At 44.4% G+C, this 18,777-nt stretch overlaps 1 pseudogene; it reads right to left on the bottom strand.

The window, feature by feature from the left end:
- Positions 1-1,889: 1,889 nt before the first annotated feature.
- Positions 1,890-18,777, bottom strand: part of LOC121845898 — a 49,206-nt pseudogene continuing 32,318 nt past the window's right edge.

Here is an 18,777-nt window from a genome sequence, read left to right as displayed (position 1 = left end):
TCTGGTCTCTATAGCACCGCCCGTTGGTGTTTGAGGCAGGGCTTATATCGTCTGGTCTCTATAGCACCGCTTGTGCCTAATCTGTGACGTTACCTTTTAAACAATGTCTTTCTTTTTCAACGTGTGAAGACTTAAAAATAATAAATCATGCTTTTTAACATGTCCCAGTTGATCTGTATGTTATTTGGAATAACTTTTCAAAATTATGAATTATATAGAGTACCAATGAAAAGTTTTGGAACACCTACTCATTCCAGGATTTTTCTTTATTTTTTATATTTTCTACATTGTAAAATACTAGTGAAGACATCACAACTATGAAATAACACATATGGAATCATGTAGTAACCAGAAAAGTGTTAAACAAATCTAAATATATTTGAGATTCTTCAAAGTAGCCACCCTTTGCCTTGATAACAGCATTGCACACTCTTGGCCTTCTCTCAACCAGCTTCATGAGGTAGTCACCTGGAATGAATTAAACAACAGATGATGACCTGGAGAGAGATACTCCACATGGATCCCCAATAGTTCCTGTTGCCAAGGCAGCAGCTACTCTTCCTGGGGTTTATTATGGGTCCCCATTAGTTCCTGTTACCAAGTCAGCAGCTACTCTTCCTGGGGTTTATTATGGATCCCTATTAGTTCCTGCTAAGGTAGCACCCCATCAAACAAACACAGACAATCATATTTCATCCCGCCAGGTGCGACACAAACCTCAGAAATAACGATATAATTTGTGCCTCACCTTTGAAGAGCTGCTTCTGTTGGCACTCCAATATGTCCCATAAACATCACAAATGGTCCTTTTGTTCGATTAATTCCGTCGTTATATCTCCAAAATGTCCATTTATTTGGCGCGTTTGATTTAAAAAAAAACACTGGTTCCAACTCGCGCAACATGACTACAAAATATCTAATAAGTTACATGTAATCTTTGTCCAAACATTTCAAACAACTTTCCTAATAAAACTTTTGGTGTGTAACTTTTTTAAACGTAAATAATCGATAAAATTTAAGACGGGATAAACTTGGTTCAGTAGTGGATAAAAACAAAGTGGAGGGAGCTTTCAGGTCGTGCGCCCCCAACCACAACAGTAGACTAGTCTCGACCCTCGTTCTGAACAGCCCTACTTCTTCATTTCTCTAAAGAAAAACATCAACCAATTTCTAAAGACTGTTGACATCTAGTGGAAGCGATAGGAACTGCAAGCAAGTGCCTTAGAAATCTAGATCCCCATAGAAAATCCATTGAAAAGAGAGTGACCTCAATTTTTTTTCCTGGTTGGTTTGTCCTCGGGGTTTTTGCCTACCAAATAAGTTATGATATACTCACAGACATTATTTTAACAGTTTTAGAAACTTTAGAGTGTTTTCTATCCAAACCTACCAATTATATGCATATCCTAGCTTCTGGGCAGGTAGCAGCTAGTTTACTTTGGGAACGCTTTTCATCCAGTCGTGAAAATACTGCCCCCTATCCCAAACAGGTTATAAGGAAAGAAATTCCACAACTTAACTTCTAAAAAAGGCACACATGTTAATTGAAATGAATTCCCGGTGATTACCTCATGATGCTACAGTCCTCCTTTAAGACTCCATAATGTTTCATCATTAGATGTCTGTTATTCAATGTGTTTCTATGGGCTAATAGCAGTAAGGACTGTTATTCAATGTGTTTCTATGGGCTAATAGCAGTAAGGACTGTTATTCAATGTGTCTCTATGGGCTAATAGCAGTAAGGACTGTTATTCAATGTGTCTCTATTGGTTAACAGCAGGTAAGGACTATCTGTTATTCAATGTGTCTCTATTGGTTAACAGCAGTAAGGACTATCTGTTATTCAATGTGTCTCTATTGGTTAACAGCAGTAAGGACAAATACAAATGTTCATCAAATATTTGTTTTATTTTTATTTTTTTGATACCTCGAGGAGTCTTAAAACTCTAAATCGAATAACAAGAAGATCCTTGGTTTGACCTTCTTAAAACAATTCCACATCGTTCAGTAGAACCCCTCCCCCCGACACAGACAGGACTTAGACTGTATTAAGGCATCAAATAACAACATCAACATCATAACATAACTACACCAGTACATTTCTACAACACAAAACGTACCATACAACCATACAACCATATTACAATGGACTGGAGTGGAGAGTGTGTGTGTGTCTCTTCTCTAAATCTGATTCTATTCTTGTGATGTGTGTCTCTTCTCAGCCCCTGTTGTTCCAGAAGGTGTAGGTCAATCTGATTCTATTCTTGTGATGTGTGTCTCTTCTCAGCCCCTGTTGTTCCAGAAGGTGTAGGTCAATCTGATTCTATTCTTGTGATGTGTGTCTCTTCTCAGCCCCTGTTGTTCCAGAAGGTGTAGTTCAATCTGATTCTATGATTCTATTCTTGCGGCCTGTGTCACTTCCAGCGGTTGATCCGTCTGAGCTGTATGTAGGCCAAGACCATACACACCGTAATGATCCCAGCCAGAGCTACATGGTTCTGCCAGAAACCCCAGGTGCTGTAGTCTATTCCCTGGGTCTCCAGGTACACCTCCCCTGGAAGACTGAGAGAGAGATAGGGGTTAAAGGACAGACACCCCAGGTGTTGTAGTCTATTACCTGGGTCTCCAGGTACACCTCCCCTGGAAGACACAGAGAGAGAGGGGTTAAAGGTCAGAAACCCTAGGTGCTGTAGTCTATTCCCTGGGTCTCCAGGTACACCTCCCCTGGAAGACTGAGAGGGAGAGAGAGAGAGAGAGAGAGAGAGAGAGAGAGAGGGGTTAAAGGTCAGAAACCCCAGGTGCTGTAGTCTATTCCCTGGGTCTCCAGGTACACCTCACCTGGAATACAGAGAGAGAGGGGTTAAAGGTCAGAAACCCCAGGTGCTGTAGTCTATACCCTGGGACTCCAGGTACACCTCCCCTGGAAGACAGAGAGAGAGAGGGGTTAAAGGTCAGAAACTCCAGGTGCTGTAGTCTATACCCTGGGTCTCCAGGTACATCTCACCTGGAATATGAGAGGAGAGAGAGGGGGGGGGTTGAGTACATAGAGGGAGAGTAGAGAGAGAGAGGGGGCTGAGTACATAGAGGGAGAGTAGAGAGAGAGGGGGGGGGGTTGAGTACATAGAGGGAGAGTAGAGAGAGAGAGAGAGAGAGAGAGAGGGGGGGTTGAGTACATAGAGGGAGAGTAGAGAGAGAGAGAGAGAGAGAGAGAGAGAGAGAGGGGGGGGGGTTGAGTACATAGAGGGAGAGTAGAGAGAGAGGGGGGTTGAGTACGTAGAGAGAGAGGGGGGGGGTTGAGTACATAGAGGGAGAGTAGAGAGAGAGAGAGAGAGAGAGAGAGAGAGAGAGAGAGGGGGGGGGTTGAGTACATAGAGGGAGAGTAGAGAGAGAGAGAGAGAGAGAGGGGGGGTTGAGTACATAGAGGGAGAGTAGAGAGAGAGAGAGAGGGGGTTGAGTACATAGAGGAGAGTAGAGAGAGAGAGGGGGTTGAGTACATAGAGGGAGAGTAGAGAGAGAGAGAGGGGGGGGTTGAGTACATAGAGGGAGAGTAGAGAGAGAGAGAGGGGGGTTGAGTACATAGAGGGAGAGTAGAGAGAGAGAGGGGGGGTTGAGTACATAGAGGGAGAGTAGAGAGAGAGGGGGGGTTGAGTACATAGAGGGAGAGTAGAGAGAGAGAGGGGGGTTGAGTACATAGAGGGAGAGTAGAGAGAGAGGGGGGGTTGAGTACATAGAGGGAGAGTAGAGAGAGAGAGAGGGGGGGGTTGAGTACATAGAGGGAGACTAGAGAGAGGGGGGTTGAGTACATAGAGGGAGAGTAGAGAGAGAGAGAGGGGGGTTGAGTACATAGAGGGAGAGTAGAGAGAGAGAGGGGGGTTGAGTACATAGAGGGAGAGTAGAGAGAGAGAGGGGGGTTGAGTACATAGAGGGAGAGTAGAGAGAGGGGGGGTTGAGTACATAGAGGGAGAGTAGAGAGAGAGAGGGGGGGGTTGAGTACATAGAGGGAGAGTAGAGAGAGAGAGGGGGTTGAGTACATAGAGGGAGAGTAGAGAGAGAGAGAGGGGGGTTGAGTACATAGAGGGAGACTAGAGAGAGAGAGGGGGGTTGAGTACATAGAGGGAGAGTAGAGAGAGAGGGGGGGTTGAGTACATAGAGGGAGAGTAGAGAGATGTTGAATTATAGAGATCTGCCACATGGTGGCGGTGGCGGCATTTAGATGGATGGCTGAGGAGCATAAAAGGAGAGGACAGAGAATGAAAGGAGAGAATGAAAGGAGAGGACAGAGAGAATGAAAGGAGGACAGAGAGAATGAAAGGAGAGAATGAAAGGAGAGGACAGAGAGAATGAAAGGAGAGAACAGAGAGAATGAAAGGAGAGAATGAAAGGAGAGGACAGAGAGAATGAAAGGAGAGGACAGAGAGAATGAAAGGAGAGAATGAAAGGAGAGAATGAAAGGAGAGGACAGAGAATGAAAGGAGAGAACAGAGAGAATGAAAGGAGAGAACAGAGAGAATGAAAGGAGAGGACAGAGAATGAAAGGAGAGAATGAAAGGAGAGAACAGAGAATGAAAGGAGAGAACAGAGAGAATAAAAGGAGAGGACAGAGAGAATGAAAGGAGAGAACAGAGAGAATGAAAGGAGAGAATGAAAGGAGAGAACAGAGAGAATGAAAGGAGAGAACAGAGAGAATGAAAGGAGAGAATGAAAGGAGAGGACAGAGAGAATGAAAGGAGAGAATGAAAGGAGAGGACAGAGAGAATGAAAGGAGAGAACAGAGAGAATGAAAGGAGAGAACAGAGAGAATGAAAGGAGAGAATGAAAGGAGAGGACAGAGAGAATGAAAGGAGAGAATGAAAGGAGAGAACAGAGAGAATGAAAGGAGAGAATGAAAGGAGAGGACAGAGAGAATGAAAGGAGAGGACAGAGAGAATGAAAGGAGAGAACAGAGAGAATGAAAGGAGAGAATGAAAGGAGAGAACAGAGAGAATGAAAGGAGAGAATGAAAGGAGAGAATGAAAGGAGAGAACAGAGAGAATGAAAGGAGAGAATGAAAGGAGAGAACAGAGAGAATGAAAGGAGAGAACAGAGAGAATGAAAGGAGAGAATGAAAGGAGAGAATAAAAGGAGAGGACAGAGAATGAAAGGAGAGAATGAAAGGAGAGAACAGAGAGAATGAAAGGAGAGGACAGAGAATGAAAGGAGAGAATGAAAGGAGAGAATGAAAGGAGAGAACAGAGAGAATGAAAGGAGAGAACAGAGAGAATGAAAGGAGAGAACAGAGAGAATGAAAGGAGAGGACAGAGAATGAAAGGAGAGAATGAAAGGAGAGAACAGAGAATGAAAGGAGAGAACAGGGAGAATAAAAGGAGAGGACAGAGAATGAAAGGAGAGAATGAAAGGAGAGAACAGAGAATGAAAGGAGAGAATGAAAGGAGAGAACAGAGAGAATGAAAGGAGAGAACAGAGAGAATGAAAGGAGAGAATGAAGGGAGAGAACAGAGAGAATGAAAGGAGAGAACAGAGAGAATGAAAGGAGAGAATGAAAGGAGAGAACAGAGAGAATGAAAGGAGAGAACAGAGAGAATGAAAGGAGAGAATGAAAGGAGAGAATAGAGAGAATGAAAGGAGAGAATGAAAGGAGAGAACAGAGAATGAAAGGAGAGAATGAAAGGAGAGGACAGAGAATGAAAGGAGAGAATGAAAGGAGAGGACAGAGAGAATGAAAGGAGAGGACAGAGAGAATGAAAGGAGAGAATGAAAGGAGAGGACAGAGAATGAAAGGAGAGAATGAAAGGAGAGGACAGAGAGAATGAAAGGAGAGGACAGAGAGAATGAAAGGAGAGAATGAAAGGAGAGAATGAAAGGAGAGAATGAAAGGAGAGAACAGAGAGAATGAAAGGAGAGGACAGAGAATGAAAGGAGAGAATGAAAGGAGGACAGAGAGAATGAAAGGAGAGAATGAAAGGAGGACTGAGAGAATGAAAGGAGGACAGAGAGAATGAAAGGAGAGAATGAAAGGAGAGGACAGAGAATCAAAGGAGAGGACAGAGAGAATGAAAGGAGAGAATGAAAGGAGAGGACAGAGAATCAAAGGAGAGAACAGAGAGAATGAAGGGAGAGTGAGAGGTCAACTTACATGGTTGTGTTGCTGTAGAATATTTGTCCTTTAAACTCATTAATGGTCACCGCCTGATGGGGGACAGAGGGAGAGAATAAACACACTATTACTATCAGAATGTCCAACTCTCTAATAGGACCGTCAGACTGTCTAATAGGACCATCAATCAGACTGTCTAACTCTCTAATAGGACCATCAGACTGTCCAACTCTCTAATAGGACCGTCAGACTGTCTAATAGGACCATCAATCAGACTGTCCAACTCTCTAATAGGACCATCACTGTCTAATAGGACCATCAATCAGACTGTCTAACTCTCTAATAGGATCATCAGACTGTCCAACTCTCTAATAGGACCGTCAGACTGTCCAACTCTCTAATAGGACCGTCAGACTGTCTAATAGGACCATCAATCAGACTGTCCAACTCTCTAATAGGACCATCACTGTCTAATAGGACCATCAATCAGACTGTCTAACTCTCTAATAGGATCATCAGACTGTCTAACTCTCTAATAGGACCGTCAGACTGTCCAACTCTCTAATAGGACCTTCAGACTGTCCAACTCTAATAGGACTGTCAGACTGTCTAACTCTCTAATAGGACCGTCAGACTGTCCAACTCTCTAATAGGACCTTCAGACTGTCCAACTCTAATAGGACTGTCAGACTGTCCAACTCTCTAATAGGACCGTCAGACTGTCCAACTCTCTAATAGGACCGTCAGACTGTCTAATAGGACCATCAATCAGACTGTCCAACTCTCTAATAGGACGATCACTGTCTAATAGGACCATCAATCAGACTGTCTAACTCTCTAATAGGACCATCAGACTGTCCAACTCTCTAATAGGACCATCAGACTGTCCAACTCTCTAATAGGACCGTCAGAATGTCCAACTCTCTAATAGGACCGTCAGACTGTCCAACTCTCTAATAGGACCGTCAGACTGTCCAACTCTCTAATAGGACCGTCAGACTGTCCAACTCTCTAATACGACCGTCAGACTGTCCAACTCTCTAATAGGACCGTCAGACTGTCCAACTCTCTAATAGGACCATCAGACTGTCCAACTCTCTAATAGGACTGTTACGTTCCCCAGATTATGTGTTGTAGATTGTGTATTTGCATGTGTTTATTTCAGGAAATGGCTTCCTGAAATCCCTCAAGCAGCTGATTGATTGACTCCAGGGCTAATTGGAGAGCTGACCCCGCCCCCTCGTCAAGACACAGCTGTCTCCAATTACCCATTCCTTCTGACACTATATAAAAGCCAGTGTTCTGTTCAGGGGGGAGATCTCTTCTTTTTGGAGGTAGAGATTTTGCTGGAGGTAGGGATTGCTGAGATTGATTGTGATAGAGGTTGATTTTGCTGGAAAGTGGTATGTTCTGTGAGTTTGTTGCTCAGATAGAGCTTATTTGACATCCTTTTGTTTCTTAGTTTGTTTGAAATTGTTTAATATTCTGTTTCATTTGTTCCCAGGGGGAAAGGGGAAGGCACCTAGGGAGTGTTTAGGCAAGAGGCCCGCGGGCATACATATACCCGTAGCATAATCGCTGTCTAGGCACACTAGGTAAGACCTGGGCGGACCACCCCTTGTATTTTGGTTAGGGCACCAGGTGGTGCTAAATTAGGTAAGTAGTGGGTAGGCAGGTAAAATAGGAGAGGGGGGGGCTTTGAGATTTACTTTCTTTGCTTTGGTTCCGTCCAGCCCCTTTTCCCCATATTACCGTGTAAAGGAATAAAGTCCTTGTAAACGGTACCACATTCTGCCTGTTGTCATTCTTACTTGCACCTACAGTCCATACCTTTTCGCTTCACGGAGAGTTTAGTTGTAGCAGGGTGTTGCGTTCCCTCTTCATAGAGGCGTGCGTAACAAGGACCATCAATCAGACTGTCCAACTCTCTAATAGGACCGTCAGACTGTCCAACTCTCTAATAGGACCGTCAGGCTGTCCAACTCTCTAATAGGACCATCAATCAGACTGTCCAACTCTCTAATAGGACCATCAATCAGACTGTCCAACTCTCTAATAGGACCATCAGACTGTCCAACTCTCTAATAGGACCATCAATCAGACTGTCCAACTCTCTAATAGGACCATCAGACTGTCCAACTCTCTAATATGACCGTCAGACTGTCCAACTCTCTAATAGGACCATCAATCAGACTGTCCAACTCTCTAATAGGACCATCAATCAGACTGTCCAACTCTCTAATAGGACCGTCAGACAGTCCAACTCTCTAATAGGACCGTCAGACTGTCCAACTCTCTAATAGGACCGTCAGACTGTCCAACTCTCTAATAGGACCATCAATCACTGTCCAACTCTCTAATAGGACGATCGTCTAATAGGACCATCAATCAGACTGTCTAACTCTCTAATAGGACCGTCAGACTGTCCAACTCTCTAATAGGACCGACAGACTGTCCAACTCTCTAATAGGACCGTCAGACTGTCCAACTCTCTAATAGGACCATCAATCACTGTCCAACTCTCTAATAGGACGATCGTCTAATAGGACCATCAATCAGACTGTCTAACTCTCTAATAGGACCGTCAGACTGTCCAACTCTCTAATAGGACCATCAATCAGACTGTCCAACTCTCTAATAGGACCGTCAATCAGACTGTCCAACTCTCTAATAGGACCGTCAGACTGTCCAACTCTCTAATAGGACCGTCAGACTGTCCAACTCTAATAGGACCGTCAGACTGTCCAACTCTCTAATAGGACCGACAGACTGTCCAACTCTCTAATAGGACCATCAATCAGACTGTCCAACTCTCTAATAGGACCGTCAGACTGTCCAACTCTCTAATAGGACCGTCAGACTGTCCAACTCTCTAATAGGACCGTCAGACTGTCCAACTCTCTAATAGGACCATCAATCAGACTGTCCAACTCTCTAATAGGACCATCAATCAGACTGTCCAACTCTCTAATAGGACCATCAATCAGACTGTCCAACTCTCTAATAGGACCGTCAGACTGTCCAACTCTCTAATAGGACCATCAATCACTGTCCAACTCTCTAATAGGACGATCGTCTAATAGGACCATCAATCAGACTGTCTAACTCTCTAATAGGACCGTCAGACTGTCCAACTCTCTAATAGGACCATCAATCAGACTGTCCAACTCTCTAATAGGACCGTCAATCAGACTGTCCAACTCTCTAATAGGACCGTCAGACTGTCCAACTCTCTAATAGGACCGTCAGACTGTCCAACTCTCTAATAGGACCATAAGACTGTCCAACTCTCTAATAGGACCATCAATCAGACTGCCCAACTCTCTAATAGGACCGTCAGACTGTCCAACTCTCTAATAGGACCGTCAATCAGACTGTCCAACTCTCTAATAGGACCATCAATCAGACTGTCCAACTCTCTAATAGGACCATCAATCAGACTGTCCAACTCTCTAATAGGACCATCAATCAGACTGTCCAACTCTCTAATAGGACCATCAATCAGACTGTCCAACTCTCTAATAGGACAGTCAATCAGACTGTCCAACTCTCTAATAGGACCGTCAATCAGACTGTCCAACTCTCTAAGAGGACCGTCAGACTGTCCAACTCTCTAATAGGACCGTCAGACTGTCCAACTCTCTAATAGGACCATCAATCAGACTGTCCAACTCTCTAATAGGACCGTCAGACTGTCCAACTCTCTAATAGGACCATCAATCAGACTGTCCAACTCTCTAATAGGACCGTCAGACTGTCCAACTCTCTAATAGGACCATCAGACTGTCCAACTTTCTAATATGACCGTCAGACTGTCCAACTCTCTAATAGGACCATCAATCAGACTGTCCAACTCTCTAATAGGACCATCAATCAGACTGTCCAACTCTCTAATAGGACCATCAATCAGACTGTCCAACTCTCTAATAGGACCGTCAGACTGTCCAACTCTCTAATAGGACCATCAGACTGTCCAACTCTCTAATAGGACCATCAATCAGAGACTGTCCAACTCTCTAATAGGACCATCAATCAGAGACTGTCCAACTCTCTAATAGGACCATCAGACTGTCCAACTCTCTAATAGGACCATCAATCAGAGACTGTCCCACTCTCTAATAGGACCATCAATCAGAGACTGTCCAACTCTCTAATAGGACCATCAATCAGAGACTGTCCCACTCTCTAATAGGACCATCAATCAGAGACTGTCCCACTCTCTAATAGGACCATCAGACTGTCCAACTCTCTAATAGGACCATCAATCAGAGACTGTCCCACTCTCTAATAGGACCATCAATCAGAGACTGTCCAACTCTCTAATAGGACCATCAATCAGAGACTGTCCCACTCTCTAATAAGACCATCAATCAGAGACTGTCTAACTCTCTAATAGGACCGTCAGACTGTCCAACTCTCTAATAGGACCGTCAGAATGTCCAACTCTCTAATAGGACCGTCAGACTGTCCAACTCTCTAATAGGACCATCAATCACTGTCCAACTCTCTAATAGGACGATCGTCTAATAGGACCATCAATCAGACTGTCTAACTCTCTAATAGGACCGTCAGACTGTCCAACTCTCTAATAGGACCATCAATCAGACTGTCCAACTCTCTAATAGGACCGTCAATCAGACTGTCCAACTCTCTAATAGGACCGTCAGACTGTCCAACTCTCTAATAGGACCGTCAGACTGTCCAACTCTCTAATAGGACCATCAGACTGTCCAACTCTCTAATAGGACCATAAGACTGTCCAACTCTCTAATAGGACCATCAATCAGACTGTCCAACTCTCTAATAGGACCGTCAGACTGTCCAACTCTCTAATAGGACCGTCAGACTGTCCAACTCTCTAATAGGACCGTCAGACTGTCCAACTCTCTAATAGGACCATCAATCAGACTGTCCAACTCTCTAATAGGACCGTCAGACTGTCCAACTCTCTAATAGGACCATCAATCACTGTCCAACTCTCTAATAGGACGATCGTCTAATAGGACCATCAATCAGACTGTCTAACTCTCTAATAGGACCGTCAGACTGTCCAACTCTCTAATAGGACCATCAATCAGACTGTCCAACTCTCTAATAGGACCGTCAATCAGACTGTCCAACTCTCTAATAGGACCGTCAGACTGTCCAACTCTCTAATAGGACCGTCAGACTGTCCAACTCTCTAATAGGACCATAAGACTGTCCAACTCTCTAATAGGACCATCAATCAGACTGTCCAACTCTCTAATAGGACCGTCAGACTGTCCAACTCTCTAATAGGACCGTCAGACTGTCCAACTCTCTAATAGGACCATCAATCAGACTGTCCAACTCTCTAATAGGACCATCAATCAGACTGTCCAACTCTCTAATAGGACCATCAATCAGACTGTCCAACTCTCTAATAGGACCATCAATCAGACTGTCCAACTCTCTAAGAGGACCGTCAATCAGACTGTCCAACTCTCTAATAGGACCGTCAATCAGACTGTCCAACTCTCTAAGAGGACCGTCAGACTGTCCAACTCTCTAATAGGACCGTCAGACTGTCCAACTCTCTAATAGGACCATCAATCAGACTGTCCAACTCTCTAATAGGACCGTCAGACTGTCCAACTCTCTAATAGGACCATCAGACTGTCCAACTTTCTAATATGACCGTCAGACTGTCCAACTCTCTAATAGGACCATCAATCAGACTGTCCAACTCTCTAATAGGACCATCAATCAGACTGTCCAACTCTCTAATAGGACCATCAATCAGACTGTCCAACTCTCTAATAGGACCGTCAGACTGTCCAACTCTCTAATAGGACCATCAATCACTGTCCAACTCTCTAATAGGACGATCGTCTAATAGGACCATCAATCAGACTGTCTAACTCTCTAATAGGACCGTCAGACTGTCCAACTCTCTAATAGGACCATCAATCAGACTGTCCAACTCTCTAATAGGACCGTCAATCAGACTGTCCAACTCTCTAATAGGACCGTCAGACTGTCCAACTCTCTAATAGGACCGTCAGACTGTCCAACTCTCTAATAGGACCATAAGACTGTCCAACTCTCTAATAGGACCATCAATCAGACTGCCCAACTCTCTAATAGGACCGTCAGACTGTCCAACTCTCTAATAGGACCGTCAGACTGTCCAACTCTCTAATAGGACCATCAATCAGACTGTCCAACTCTCTAATAGGACCATCAATCAGACTGTCCAACTCTCTAATAGGACCATCAATCAGACTGTCCAACTCTCTAATAGGACCATCAATCAGACTGTCCAACTCTCTAATAGGACCATCAATCAGACTGTCCAACTCTCTAATAGGACAGTCAATCAGACTGTCCAACTCTCTAATAGGACCGTCAATCAGACTGTCCAACTCTCTAAGAGGACCGTCAGACTGTCCAACTCTCTAATAGGACCGTCAGACTGTCCAACTCTCTAATAGGACCATCAATCAGACTGTCCAACTCTCTAATAGGACCGTCAGACTGTCCAACTCTCTAATAGGACCATCAATCAGACTGTCCAACTCTCTAATAGGACCGTCAGACTGTCCAACTCTCTAATAGGACCATCAGACTGTCCAACTTTCTAATATGACCGTCAGACTGTCCAACTCTCTAATAGGACCATCAATCAGACTGTCCAACTCTCTAATAGGACCATCAATCAGACTGTCCAACTCTCTAATAGGACCATCAATCAGACTGTCCAACTCTCTAATAGGACCGTCAGACTGTCCAACTCTCTAATAGGACCATCAGACTGTCCAACTCTCTAATAGGACCATCAATCAGAGACTGTCCAACTCTCTAATAGGACCATCAATCAGAGACTGTCCAACTCTCTAATAGGACCATCAGACTGTCCAACTCTCTAATAGGACCATCAATCAGAGACTGTCCCACTCTCTAATAGGACCATCAATCAGAGACTGTCCAACTCTCTAATAGGACCATCAATCAGAGACTGTCCCACTCTCTAATAGGACCATCAATCAGAGACTGTCCCACTCTCTAATAGGACCATCAGACTGTCCAACTCTCTAATAGGACCATCAATCAGAGACTGTCCCACTCTCTAATAGGACCATCAATCAGAGACTGTCCAACTCTCTAATAGGACCATCAATCAGAGACTGTCCCACTCTCTAATAGGACCATCAATCAGAGACTGTCTAACTCTCTAATAGGACCGTCAGACTGTCCAACTCTCTAATAGGACCGTCAGAATGTCCAACTCTCTAATAGGACCGTCAGACTGTCCAACTCTCTAATAGGACCATCAATCACTGTCCAACTCTCTAATAGGACGATCGTCTAATAGGACCATCAATCAGACTGTCTAACTCTCTAATAGGACCGTCAGACTGTCCAACTCTCTAATAGGACCATCAATCAGACTGTCCAACTCTCTAATAGGACCGTCAATCAGACTGTCCAACTCTCTAATAGGACCGTCAGACTGTCCAACTCTCTAATAGGACCGTCAGACTGTCCAACTCTCTAATAGGACCATCAGACTGTCCAACTCTCTAATAGGACCATAAGACTGTCCAACTCTCTAATAGGACCATCAATCAGACTGTCCAACTCTCTAATAGGACCGTCAGACTGTCCAACTCTCTAATAGGACCGTCAGACTGTCCAACTCTCTAATAGGACCGTCAGACTGTCCAACTCTCTAATAGGACCATCAATCAGACTGTCCAACTCTCTAATAGGACCATCAATCACTGTCCAACTCTCTAATAGGACGATCGTCTAATAGGACCATCAATCAGACTGTCTAACTCTCTAATAGGACCGTCAGACTGTCCAACTCTCTAATAGGACCATCAATCAGACTGTCCAACTCTCTAATAGGACCGTCAATCAGACTGTCCAACTCTCTAATAGGACCGTCAGACTGTCCAACTCTCTAATAGGACCGTCAGACTGTCCAACTCTCTAATAGGACCATAAGACTGTCCAACTCTCTAATAGGACCATCAATCAGACTGTCCAACTCTCTAATAGGACCGTCAGACTGTCCAACTCTCTAATAGGACCGTCAGACTGTCCAACTCTCTAATAGGACCATCAATCAGACTGTCCAACTCTCTAATAGGACCATCAATCAGACTGTCCAACTCTCTAATAGGACCATCAATCAGACTGTCCAACTCTCTAATAGGACCATCAATCAGACTGTCCAACTCTCTAAGAGGACCGTCAATCAGACTGTCCAACTCTCTAATAGGACCGTCAATCAGACTGTCCAACTCTCTAAGAGGACCGTCAGACTGTCCAACTCTCTAATAGGACCGTCAGACTGTCCAACTCTCTAATAGGACCATCAATCAGACTGTCCAACTCTCTAATAGGACCGTCAGACTGTCCAACTCTCTAATAGGACCATCAGACTGTCCAACTTTCTAATATGACCGTCAGACTGTCCAACTCTCTAATAGGACCATCAATCAGACTGTCCAACTCTCTAATAGGACCATCAATCAGACTGTCCAACTCTCTAATAGGACCGTCAGACTGTCCAACTCTCTAATAGGACCATCAATCAGAGACTGTCCAACTCTCTAATAGGACCATCAGACTGTCCAACTCTCTAATAGGACCATCAATCAGAGACTGTCCAACTCTCTAATAGGACCATCAATCAGAGACTGTCCAACTCTCTAATAGGACCATCAGACTGTCCAACTCTCTAATAGGACCATCAATCAGAGACTGTCCCACTCTCTAATAGGACCATCAATCAGAGACTGTCCAACTCTCTAATAGGACCATCAGACTGTCCAACTCTCTAATAGGACCATCAATCAGAGACTGTCCCACTCTCTAATAGGACCATCAGACTGTCCAACTCTCTAATAGGACCATCAATCAGAGACTGTCCCACTCTCTAATAGGACCATCAATCAGAGACTGTCCAACTCTCTAATAGGACCATCAATCAGAGACTGTCCCACTCTCTAATAGGACCATCAATCAGAGACTGTCTAACTCTCTAATAGGACCGTCAGACTGTCCAACTCTCTAATAGGACCGTCAGACTGTCCAACTCTCTAATAGGACCGTCAGACTGTCCAACTCTCTAATAGGACCATCAATCACTGTCCAACTCTCTAATAGGACGATCGTCTAATAGGACCATCAATCAGACTGTCTAACTCTCTAATAGGACCGTCAGACTGTCCAACTCTCTAATAGGACCGTCAATCAGACTGTCCAACTCTCTAATAGGACCGTCAGACTGTCCAACTCTCTAATAGGACCGTCAGACTGTCCAACTCTCTAATAGGACCGTCAGACTGTCCAACTCTCTAATAGGACCATAAGACTGTCCAACTCTCTAATAGGACCATCAATCAGACTGTCCAACTCTCTAATAGGACCGTCAGACTGTCCAACTCTCTAATAGGACCGTCAGACTGTCCAACTCTCTAATAGGACCGTCAGACTGTCCAACTCTCTAATAGGACCATCAATCAGACTGTCCAACTCTCTAATAGGACCATCAATCAGACTGTCCAACTCTCTAATAGGACCATCAATCAGACTGTCCAACTCTCTAATAGGACCGTCAGACTGTCCAACTCTCTAATAGGACCATCAATCACTGTCCAACTCTCTAATAGGACGATCGTCTAATAGGACCATCAATCAGACTGTCTAACTCTCTAATAGGACCGTCAGACTGTCCAACTCTCTAATAGGACCATCAATCAGACTGTCCAACTCTCTAATAGGACCGTCAATCAGACTGTCCAACTCTCTAATAGGACCGTCAGACTGTCCAACTCTCTAATAGGACCGTCAGACTGTCCAACTCTAATAGGACCGTCAGACTGTCCAACTCTCTAATAGGACCGACAGACTGTCCAACTCTCTAATAGGACCATCAATCAGACTGTCCAACTCTCTAATAGGACCGTCAGACTGTCCAACTCTCTAATAGGACCGTCAGACTGTCCAACTCTCTAATAGGACCATCAATCAGACTGTCCAACTCTCTAATAGGACCGTCAGACTGTCCAACTCTCTAATAGGACCGTCAGACTGTCCAACTCTCTAATAGGACCGTCAGACTGTCCAACTCTCTAATAGGACCATCAATCAGACTGTCCAACTCTCTAATAGGACCATCAATCAGACTGTCCAACTCTCTAATAGGACCATCAATCAGACTGTCCAACTCTCTAATAGGACCGTCAGACTGTCCAACTCTCTAATAGGACCATCAATCACTGTCCAACTCTCTAATAGGACGATCGTCTAATAGGACCATCAATCAGACTGTCTAACTCTCTAATAGGACCGTCAGACTGTCCAACTCTCTAATAGGACCATCAAACCATCAATCAGACTGTCCAACTCTCTAATAGGACCGTCAATCAGACTGTCCAACTCTCTAATAGGACCGTCAGACTGTCCAACTCTCTAATAGGACCCTCAGACTGTCCAACTCTCTAATAGGACCATAAGACTGTCCAACTCTCTAATAGGACCATCAATCAGACTGTCCAACTCTCTAATAGGACCGTCACTGTCCAACTCTCTAATAGGACCGTCAGACTGTCCAACTCTCTAATAGGACCATCAATCAGACTGTCCAACTCTCTAATAGGACCATCAATCAGACTGTCCAACTCTCTAATAGGACCATCAATCAGACTGTCCAACTCTCTAATAGGACCATCAGACTGTCCAACTCTCTAATAGGACCATCAATCAGACTGTCCAACTCTCTAATAGGACCATCAATCAGACTGTCCAACTCTCTAATAGGACCGTCAATCAGACTGTCCAACTCTCTAAGAGGACCGTCAGACTGTCCAACTCTCTAATAGGACCGTCAGACTGTCCAACTCTCTAATAGGACCATCAATCAGACTGTCCAACTCTCTAATAGGACCGTCAGACTGTCCAACTCTCTAATAGGACCATCAATCAGACTGTCCAACTCTCTAATAGGACCGTCAGACTGTCCAACTCTCTAATAGGACCATCAGACTGTCCAACTTTCTAATATGACCGTCAGACTGTCCAACTCTCTAATAGGACCATCAATCAGACTGTCCAACTCTCTAATAGGACCATCAATCAGACTGTCCAACTCTCTAATAGGACCGTCAGACTGTCCAACTCTCTAATAGGACCGTCAGACTGTCCAACTCTCTAATAGGACCGTCAGACTGTCCAACTCTCTAATAGGACCATAAGACTGTCCAACTCTCTAATAGGACCATCAATCAGACTGTCCAACTCTCTAATAGGACCGTCAGACTGTCCAACTCTCTAATAGGACCGTCAGACTGTCCAACTCTCTAATAGGACCATCAATCAGACTGTCCAACTCTCTAATAGGACCATCAATCAGACTGTCCAACTCTCTAATAGGACCATCAATCAGACTGTCCAACTCTCTAATAGGACCATCAATCAGACTGTCCAACTCTCTAAGAGGACCGTCAATCAGACTGTCCAACTCTCTAATAGGACCGTCAATCAGACTGTCCAACTCTCTAAGAGGACCGTCAGACTGTCCAACTCTCTAATAGGACCGTCAGACTGTCCAACTCTCTAATAGGACCATCAATCAGACTGTCCAACTCTCTAATAGGACCGTCAGACTGTCCAACTCTCTAATAGGACCATCAGACTGTCCAACTTTCTAATATGACCGTCAGACTGTCCAACTCTCTAATAGGACCATCAATCAGACTGTCCAACTCTCTAATAGGACCATCAATCAGACTGTCCAACTCTCTAATAGGACCGTCAGACTGTCCAACTCTCTAATAGGACCGTCAGACTGTCCAACTCTCTAATAGGACCATCAGACTGTCCAACTCTCTAATAGGACCATCAATCAGAGACTGTCCAACTCTCTAATAGGACCATCAATCAGAGACTGTCCAACTCTCTAATAGGACCATCAGACTGTCCAACTCTCTAATAGGACCATCAATCAGAGACTGTCCACTCTCTAATAGGACCATCAATCAGAGACTGTCCAACTCTCTAATAGGACCATCAATCAGAGACTGTCCCACTCTCTAATAGGACCATCAATCAGAGACTGTCCACTCTCTAATAGGACCATCAGACTGTCCAACTCTCTAATAGGACCATCAATCAGAGACTGTCCCACTCTCTAATAGGACCATCAATCAGAGACTGTCCAACTCTCTAATAGGACCATCAATCAGAGACTGTCCCACTCTCTAATAGGACCATCAATCAGAGACTGTCTAACTCTCTAATAGGACCGTCAGACTGTCCAACTCTCTAATAGGACCGTCAGACTGTCCAACTCTCTAATAGGACCGTCAGACTGTCCAACTCTCTAATAGGACCATCAATCACTGTCCAACTCTCTAATAGGACGATCGTCTAATAGGACCATCAATCAGACTGTCTAACTCTCTAATAGGACCGTCAGACTGTCCAACTCTCTAATAGGACCGTCAATCAGACTGTCCAACTCTCTAATAGGACCGTCAGACTGTCCAACTCTCTAATAGGACCGTCAGACTGTCCAACTCTCTAATAGGACCGTCAGACTGTCCAACTCTCTAATAGGACCATAAGACTGTCCAACTCTCTAATAGGACCATCAATCAGACTGTCCAACTCTCTAATAGGACCGTCAGACTGTCCAACTCTCTAAT

The sequence above is a fragment of the Oncorhynchus tshawytscha genome, unplaced genomic scaffold, assembly GCF_018296145.1.
Source record: "Oncorhynchus tshawytscha isolate Ot180627B unplaced genomic scaffold, Otsh_v2.0 Un_contig_1282_pilon_pilon, whole genome shotgun sequence".
NCBI lineage: Eukaryota > Metazoa > Chordata > Actinopteri > Salmoniformes > Salmonidae > Oncorhynchus > Oncorhynchus tshawytscha.
This window is presented reverse-complemented; position numbering and strand designations above follow the sequence as displayed.